This window comes from Talpa europaea (genome assembly GCF_964194135.1).
Source record: "Talpa europaea genome assembly, chromosome: 5".
NCBI lineage: Eukaryota > Metazoa > Chordata > Mammalia > Eulipotyphla > Talpidae > Talpa > Talpa europaea.
Window position 1 is genome coordinate 63854218 of NC_140071.1, and position 10289 is coordinate 63864506.

General features: G+C 36.4%; 1 pseudogene across 1 annotated transcript; it reads right to left on the bottom strand.

Annotated features, from left to right (window-relative positions):
• Positions 1-8399: 8399 nt before the first annotated feature.
• On the bottom strand, positions 8400-9286 carry LOC311171325 (RWD domain-containing protein 1-like; annotated as a pseudogene). Its single transcript has 2 exons — positions 9193-9286; positions 8400-9077 (listed from the first exon to the last, which is right to left on the bottom strand). The product of its transcript is annotated as an RWD domain-containing protein 1-like (transcript).
• Positions 9287-10289: the final 1003 nt, after the last annotated feature.

Genomic DNA, 10289 nt, shown 5'->3' on the forward strand with positions numbered 1-10289 from the left:
CAGATAATAACCAGTCAGACTGACTCGATAAGGATCCTGAGAAGTATGAGGTGTACTTAAACATTTTGACTTACTATGTTCTGTCTGCTGGAATAGCCCATTTTATTAACTACATTATAATGTTTAATTACCGCATGGAAGTCTATTGAAAAGTCATTCTCAGATCTTTCAAATGCCGTACATCAATGCAGAATAATAATCTGTTTCAGAAAAAGATTCTGGTCTATTTGGTAACTGATTTTCATCCATTAAGATAATAAACTGAAACTCTACAGAAACAAAATAACAACTCATAAATTATCCAAAATATGCCAAAAAAACAAAGGAAGTGAAAGAAGAAAGGCAGAAAACTGCTGATCCACACTTCTGTAACCTGTGACTTTGTTTTTATAGCACTAAATAAAAAAAAGAGAGAACGTGATACTTTAGTACAGAGATAATGTCTGTCTACACAACTAACAATGATAGCTGTCTTTTAACAACATTTTTTATTACTGCATGTAGAAAAACTTCCAGATTGTAGAATTTGGACATCAATTTGGACTAATTCTGTTATGTATTTTTTTAATTGTGATTTATCAACTTAACTGCTTTTTAAGGACCATGTTATATGCGTACTCCAACAGATTGTAAGAAAGTCAAAATGGGGTTATAATGTAACTCCAGACTTTATCAGTTAGCTTCTACTGTGCAACAACTATTCCAAAATATGGTGGCCTAAAGTACAACAGTTTTATTTTTAACTCATTAATGTTGCAGGATGACAATTTACTGAGGCTCAACTTAGGAATTTTCATGGTCTTGATTTGTGTTCTTTTAGTTCTGTTCTTTTTATTTAAGATTAATTTATTTATGCATACAAGAACTGGGGCACAGGCCAGAGGTGTGGGTGGTGAGAAGATTCACCAAAGACAGAGAGGGGGACAGAACATGCAAACAGACTGAAATACACTGCTGAGGGGAGCAGCAGGTGAGACAGGAGACGTCTGTTGTGCCATGTGTGTAGCTCCCTTGCCAGGGATCCAATTCATGCTACAGTGGCAGCGGAAAGCTTCATAGGGTGTGTCTTAACCCCTTGCGCCACCAGGAGGCCCATTGATTCTGTTCTTATTTGCCAGATCATTTGGAGTCAGCTGTGATGACTTGAGTCTGATCTTGTAAGGGGGTCCAAGCTTGTGGCCCTCCTTGTACACATAGTATTTCATAAGGATTTCATAAGAAGGAACATCACTAATTATTGACTTAAAATTAATTCAGTATCACCTCTGACTCATTCTATTTACCAGAACAGTTCTCAGGTCATTCCAAGACCTTAGAAATGGGGTTACTTCTTAATGAGAGTAGCTGCAAACCTACATTACAAAGAGGACTCGTACAAAGAGGTGTGGGTGCTTATGACATTTCTGTCTTTGCATGATAAGTATCCATTTTCTTCATAATTTTATGTTTACAGTGTGATCAGATTATGCAAATTGCTGCCAGAATCTTTGTTAAAGATGTAGTGTTAATTTGTCTTGAAGGCATTTTATCTTTTTTACTTCATTCAGAACATTTATGGGGTTGAAGGAGTTTAGGGAACAGAATGAAGAGGATGTTAGATGAATCCAAGTTATTCTGAAAAATGCTTTATTCCATTTTTTTAGCTTTTCATTTATCCTGTCAATTTATATTGTGAACATGAGTTCTATGATTTAGGGAATGTATTTGATTTTTTTCTCCTTCTGGAGTTAATGTCACATCTTTATCTAGGTAGATTACAACTAAATTGTTTAAAGTCATAGTATATAAGTGTTGATAAAAGTTATTTAAAAATAGGGGCCTCCCTAGTGGCACAAGGGGTTGTCTCAGCACTATCAAGCTATTGGCAGCCATTGCAGCACAAGTTCAATCCCCAATGAGGGAGTTAACCGACATGGGGCAGCAGACCTCTCCTGTCTTTCCCGCTGTTCTGCTCTCCTTAGCAATATATTTCAGATTGTCTATTCTGCTCCCCACTCAGTTTCTGGTGAATATTCTCACACAGCCCCCCAACATCCCTGCACCTCTAGCCTGTATCTCAGCTCTTGTATGTATAAATAAATAAAATAAATCTTTAAAAAAGTAATTTAAAAATAAACAGCATGATCAATGTTTGTTCATCTAATGGTAGATGATCAGATATTAAGTTTGTATCTACTGTTAATATTTCATGGCTAATAAAGGACAAAACATGTATAAATACCATGGATTTATAAGACTTTTATTATTCAATAAGAGAAAAATAGCATTGAAAATTTAATGTATACAAAACAAAGTGCCACAAATTCTACACTATTCTTCTGATATGATATCACAAGAAGTAGCAATTACCAGTCAGGTAAGGATCACATAACACATGGTTGTTAATAGCCAATGAATGCTAATCTCATTAAGACAGATATGAGAGAAAATTTAGGCAATATGATCTTCTCCAGAGAAAATGTGGGTGCATTCCAGCACATTCTGGATTTGTACAGCTCAGAGATAACATCCTGAAAAAGGAGGTAAAGTTTAGAGAAGAGGAACAAAAATTATCATATGAAGGAAAATTTTTCCTTCCTTCCTTCCTTCCTTCCTTCCTTCCTTCCTTCCTTCCTTCCTTCCTTCCTTCCTTCCTTCCTTCCTTCCTTCCTGCCTTCCTTCCTGCCTTCCTTCTTTCCTTCCTTCCTTCCTTCCTAGTTAGGACCAAGATCTACATGTACATTCAATATTTGCTTTACCCTTAACTTTTGATTCACCTTTCACCTGAATTGTAGCCATTGTCAATGGATTCTTTCAAGAGTACCTCATACAAAATCTTGTTATTCTATAGCGTCTATACTAAGACTTAACTTTCTAATTCTTTATTTTTGTTCATTTTAGTAACCAAGTAGAAAACCAGAAATCATCTATTTTTGTTTTTTATTGACTCTTTCCATCAAAAACTATATCATCCATGCATTAAAGTAACAAATATTCATTTATAAATCATCATGTTCCACGACTGGGTTATGGTCTAAGTATGAACAAAAACAATTTCTGAGATTTATGGACTCAGTAGTCCTAAGTACCTTTTTGCTCAATTTCTATACCAATGTTCCCCTCACCATCTCCACTACCAACAGTTTAGCTCAACTTATCAGCCAATGAACAGTATCTCTCACCTATATTTCTTATTTCCAAACAAATACTTCTACAATAATGTCAATTACATTACTACCTTATTCAGTCTTCATTGATCCTTCATAAATCCCCACCCCAAACACTGTTATATATTTCTTGTCTTATAATTTGAGTCAAATTTATCTAATTTAAACTCTATTTTCCTGTTTATTAATCAGAAACATTTGTTGAACTTTAAAAAAAAAATGACTAAAACTCAGTGCCATACTGAGGAAGACAAATATGAAACATAGTCTGTGATACAGATGCTGATCTTCTCATCAAATATCAAATGTTGCAGAGACATGAAGGTCATTAAAATCATAAAGGAGAACACATAAAATTCAAAAGACAAAGAGGCTACCTTTGGGGAGATCCAGAAGGAAAACTCTTATAGACATTTTTTATTAAGCCTTCAATTACTTGCCCTGATACTTTTGGTTAATTATCTATCCAGCTATAGTCTTAAATAATTTTATTCTTACAAATGCAATATTTATGAACACTACAATGCAAATATTCTATTTCCATGACTATTTATTGATACTATAGTTGAAATAATTTTTAATTATGTTACTTAATGATCACATATAAGTGGTCAACATAATATATTCTATCAAAAATTCTGCATTAAAAGAGAAAGACTGTTTGCAGTTGTCCAGCAATGTCCCTCCGCTTGTTAGTATGGGTCCTTAAAGCAATTTCCTGTAGAATGTGGTCCATGGGTTTCATGATAATCATGAGTTTTGGGGCTCCTCTCAGTCACATACTAACCTTCTGAGACTGGGAACCAGGTTTGACTCTAAAAGCTTATTTTTTTCTTAAAATCAGGAATAAGAGATAATTCATAAAAATTAAAACAAGGGCCTTTCTGGTGGTGCAGGGGTTAAAGTATCAGTACTATCAATCTATCGCCAGTCACTGCCACATGTGTGCTGTCCTGGAGAAGGGAGTTAACCCACATGGCACAGCAGACTTCTGCTGTCTCGCCCACTGCTCCCATCAACATATGTCTCAGTAGATCTGCCTGTTCTGTTCCCCACTCTGTCTCTGGTGAATCATCTCACCCCACACCTCTGGCCTACCCTCCAGTTCTTTTGTGCATGAAATCATAAAAATAAATCTTAAAAAATAAACAAAAACTAAAAGATGTATCAAAATACAGTCCAAAATATTAATAAAACAAAAAGCTAATTTTTAATGAAAATATCAACAAAATGGACATATCTCTAGCTAAGCTTACAAAGAATAAAAAGGAAAATTTTCACATAAATTGAATCAAATAAAAGATAAGAAGAAATAGCAGACTGTTCAGAAATAGAGGATCACAAGAGACTACTATGAACATTTGTATGCCTATAAGTTGAATAACCTGGAAAAGATAGGCCAGTTCTAAAAATATACAACCACCTGACACTGAATCAGGAAGAAATAGAAACCTGAACAGACTAATTACAAACAAGAAATTTTTTTTCCTTTTTTTTTTTTAATAAATTTTATTGTTATATTCCCCATACAATTGCAGCCCCCCCATTCTGACCCCAATCCCTCCCCTCCCACCCCCGCCCCCCTAAAAGTGTCTCTGGTTCATAGTTTTTTGTTGATTTTGATTTTCACTTTCTTATAGTTATTCATTTTCCTGGTCCCTTATTTAAGTTTTCTAGATTCCTGCTATGAGTGAGACCATCCGGTATTTTTCTTTTTCTTTTTGGCTTATTTCGCTGAGCATGATCCCTTCCAGCGCCATCCATGTTGCTGCAAATTGCATGTGTTTATCTTTTTTGAATGCTGAGTAATATTCCATGGTATATATGTACCACATCTTCTTGATCCAGTCATCTATTTTTGGGCATTTGGGTTGTTTCCAAAGCTTAGCTATTGTAAACAGTGCTGCTATAAACATAGGGGTGCAGGTGTTCTTTGGAATTGATGTTTCTGTGTCCTTTGGGTAAATACAAACAAGAAATTTTAATGATAATCAAAAGTCTGAAAAAACAAAAATCCAGAACTAGTTTCACTAGGGAGTTTTGCCAAACCTTCAATGATGAGCTAATACTTATCCTGCTCAAACTTTTTCAAAAAGTTAAGAAAGTGGGGGTAATTCCAAAACATTTTCTGAGGCAAACATAACCCTAATACTAAAACTTGACCAAGACACCACAAAAAATAGCAGTACAGACCAATTCCCCTGACTCACATAAATGTAAAAGTCCTCAACAACATATTAGCAAATAAAATTCAACAATGCATTAAAAAAAATTATACTTGGTCCTCCCCTGGTGGCGCAGGCGGTTGAGTGTGGTGCTGTGAGGCTGTCCGCAGCCTCTGCAGCACCGGTTCGATCCTGGCCAGCCGGCGAGGGTCCCACATGGAGCGGCAGACCTCTCCTTTCAAACCCGCTGCTCCCCTTAGCAGTGCATTTCATCATTCTGTCTGTTCTGTTCCCCGCTTTCTCTCTGGTGAGTCCTCCCGCCCTCCCGTGCATCTGGCCTTACCCCAGTTCTTGTATGAATGAATAAATAAATCTTTAAAAAAAATATACAACATAACCAAGTGAGATTTATAACAGGGACACAAAGGTGGCTCAGGCTCAACATCTGAAAATCCATCAAACCAATTACAAGCATTTCAAATATCTCAGTTTCAGGCTAATCAATAGTGTCTTATATGAGGAGCACAGGTGATTTGACATGGCTCTTCTTTTTTTTTTTAAGATTTATTTATTTATTTATACAAGCATTGGGTACAGTCAGAAGCGCGGGAGGGTGAAAGAATTCACCAGAGCCAGAATGGGGAGTAGAGCAGGCAGAAGGACCAAAGTACACTGCTGAGGGGAGCAGCGGGCGGCAGGAGAGGTCTGTGCGCTATGTGGGACCCTGCTCCGCTGGCCGGGGAGCAGCCAGGGAATCGAACTGGCACTGCAGAGGCTGCGGGTAGCTTCACAACCCAGCGCTCAACCACTGCGCCACCGGGGAGGCCCGACATGGCTCTTCTTGATGGTTCCAGTTGTTGTATATGAGACTGTAAAGCTCAAAACAGTTACTATCACTCTAACAGTTATTTCTATAGTTCTCCAAAAATGCAACGTTTGTCATGGACACCAAGTTTGTGCATCGCTCATTCAGCTGCAGTCAGGTCTCCAAAGTCCCCAATGTGGACTTTGCCAGTGCACCAGAGTCGCCAACTGTAGGGAGCTCCATATAGCATCCCTTCCTTCCTCTCATGAGTTGCACTGACCTTTATCACAAAAATCAGTTAAAGTGTATCTTATGTTTTTCCTGCAAACTGTTGCTCCTAGTATATGCTGTAGTTGTCCGCTTATCATTCAGGGGTTCATTGCTTTATTGTGCTGCAGTTTAGCTGTGAGTACATGGAGGAGGCAGGCCTGGTGTCTTCATTCTGCTGCTATCTTGTGAGAATTTGACTTTTGAATTTATATCCGTTTCTCCAAATATGTGTTTGGTGTATACAGTGATTCTTATCCACCTTCTTTGAATTTTGTACTGAATGCATTCTAGACAATCCTGGTTGGGATATCATCCTCTAAAGTACAGGGATATCATCCTCTAAAGGCCTGACATATTAGTAAAATACTGTACATTGTGTGAATTGATGTACTTGTTTCCATACTTTTTGGTAAAAATAATAAGAACCAAGTTAATTAATATTATAGAACCCCCAGAAAAAGATATTCACATAAGGGAAGTGATATTTGTTGGAGTAAAATAATTCATGAAATAAAATAAGGAAAGGTTAGTAAAGCATCTAGTTAGCCTGAGAATTAGAAATTGAAAATATAAAAGACCCCATTGTCTAAATAGTTAATGGGATCATCTGTAAAACTCCATTTAGAGCAGTAAAGTTGATACTATTTCAAAAGCAGGCACTTTTCCATAACCAATGAATTATCTTCATATCACAAAATTTGTTAGTCTTACGACTGAGTACTGAGAAAGAGATGAGTTATCCTTCAAGGAGAAAGAGTAGATAAATGGGAGGTTTGAAGTCATTTTCATTAGTAGTTCATGTTAAAAGGCTAAAATTATAGATCTTAATGAATCCAAATCCACTTAAATGAAATAACCATTTATCAGTCATACAGTGTGCTCAATTAAACCTTAATATTAGACTGAATTTTCTAGATAATACTATCAGAATTCTGATAATATTATTAAGCACTCAAAAATAAATGTTTGCTTTCAGGAAATAAACTTGACACTTTTGATTTACAGTGAAAGGAGAAAATGGGGACTTGATGGATGAGAAATAAAGCATGTAGGAAATCAGTGAAGAGGAAAGTTGCTTGACATCTGTCAGGAAAGAAATTTCAAAGAAGTTAAAGGCTAAAGCAAGGTAGTAAAGGACATAAGCTTAGTTTAACAGTTTTAACTTTGAAAATAAATGATGAATTGTTTGAAGTACTCATGGTAAAAATCTATAGTGTACTTTCTATCCTTTAGAACTTAAGTTTTGTTTTGTTTTGTTTTGCTTTGTTTTTAGGAACTTGTATATTCTCCAACATTAGGGCTAATGTCAATAATATAATAATTTTTTTATACCTGTCCTAGTCAATCACAATATACCCCTCCAGACAAGGCCTGAGATCTGTGATAGATGTAAAATTAAGCCAGTCTAATGAGAACTCTGCTATTGAATTTTCTTGTAACAATGAGAAAAGTGAAATTGTTTTTTTTCCCTGGGAATACTAGCTGATGATCTGGAGATGTGGTGGTCATCAATACCACTATACTTCAGAAGACTGTTGAAAATAGAGTAAATGGAGAAGAAAGTTGAGAAATGGAAATATCTCAACAAACTTTGTGCTATTAATCATTTACAGAAGAAATTGAAATTCAAATAATTAATTTCCCAAGTCATCCAGCCAGTAGCATCAATAGGCTGAGGCAAGATACAAAGTTAAAACTACATGATTGTAGATCCCTTGGATTTTTCTGAATTTCACATATATATTTTTCATTATTTTACTCAGAAAATCTTCAAATTTATAAGATATGTTACAACCTATCTAGAAATTGCAAAACATAAAGGGAAAAGTTAAGGTACATATCCAAAATAACAAAAGAAATATGAAACATTTTTTTTGAAATTTTAAGCTCAGTTTATTAAGTTCAATGATGAAAGTTGTCAGAAGAATATTCTCCTGAAAATTATTTTTTCTTAGAAAAAAAGAAAGGAAAATTAACACCCTCTCAGCAAAGCCACAGATGCGGCGGCAGTCAAGCCTCTCTGCAGATGGGTTTAGTCCATTAGTCAGTCAAATCACCCTCTGGGTCAGCAGGATTATAGTCTGGATCATCCTCATCATCTTCCAGCTCCAGGTCATCCATTTCCTGGAACAGAGACTCATCTACCTCCACATTGTTTCCAGCATCCTCCAAAAACTGGACATCAGATGTGTCAAGATTATGATCTGTTTCAAATAGCTGTTTCCCACTCAATTTATTTTTCCCTGCTTGTTCTTCTTCTTTCATTTATTTCTTTTTTTATTTCCAAGAGTTCTGCATCAAACTTGGCTTTCCAACTTAAGAAATTCTCAGTTGTAACAGGAGTGCCATGAAATAATTGCTTTTCGGCTTCTTCTGCTTCTTTTTCTTTTTGTTTCTTTTCTTCTTCTCTTCTAGTTTTTATTTGATCCACTATTTCATTTAATTTTTCTTGCACAGCTGTCACTAAAGTAAAAATCATCACCATACCGAGATTTTCTTCTGCCTGCAATGCTAATAATTTTAAAATGTCTGAGACATCATTATCTTCTAGATTTTCCTGGGAGAATATTTCATAAAGAGGAGCTTCATCTGGGTATTTTTCACTGTATGTAAACTTGAGGGTAGTCTGGACAGTTTCATCATTTTCCCCAGCCTCAGATGTCACAGTAATGGTGAAGCTGTGTGGACTTTCTGATAATACCAGTTAATGACACTTTTAAACCCCTCTTCACTCATCCCCTTAAACATCCTCACAGCACAGCTGTACTGCTGGTGAGAGAGAACATGAACAGGACTGGCGCTATACAGGGGTAGCTGAGACATCTGCCTGTGAAGGAGTCAGGGTATATGGACTCCAGAGCCTCCAGCTCATTGCGCTGTTCCTCGCCGTAATCTGTCATCGTGGCCCTCGCTGCAGCCCATGGATCGCCCAACACGCAGGCGGTGCGCTGCAGCGGGACCGCGGCCGCGCTGGTACAGCTGGCATCGGCCACACGGGCGCAAGCGCCTGAAACATTATTGAGAACTATACTCATATTGATAATTATAGTCATATTCTGATAAAATGAAAATAAAAACAACATACATATTTTATTGTTTCATTTTTAAATGTCATTAAATGCTTACAGACAATAATTGTTTGATAATCAAAATTATATATGATATCAAAGTTATATATGATAATTTTCTTCATGTTTATTGCAGAGATGGCACTTTATAATAGTAATATAGAGCAGAGATAGGAAATCCACTAGTGAGCCTCAGCATTATCATGACTGTGGGCAGAGTTCAATTGCTGGCCAGGAAGCTAGCCCACATGCACAACTTACCTCACTTGTCTTGCCCGCTGCTCCCCTCAGTAGTGTATTTCAGTAAATCTGCCTGTTCTGTTCCACACTCTGTCTCTGGTGAATACTTTCACCCTCTTCACCTCTGGCTTACACCCCAATTTTTAAATAAATAAATAAATAAATACATAAATACATCTTTTAAAAAAGTAAAATGAGATAGTTTATAGATTGTTAGTCCAGCTAATGAAAAAAGAAAATGTGTTAGGAATTTTGAGGAAATCAGTAAGATGATAGGATGATCTGTTTCACATTAACTTATCCAAGTATCACTCCTCAAGCACTAACATAAAGTTGTTTAATCAGTTTCACAATCTCTAGAGTGGTAACTTCCATTGACCAGGATGGTTTCACTTATGACTCAAGTTAAATGCAAATATTCATAACCTAAATTTATCAGGGTGGGATGTTTAAGTCCATATTACGATAATATAAGCATTCAGTTCAATTGGCAGAAAACAAAGAAAGACAGATAATGAACCTCCTGACAAGGCTTGGGAAACTTAAGCAGAGTGAGGGGGGCCACCTGGCTTCAGGAATGGGAGTCTTTCTTTCT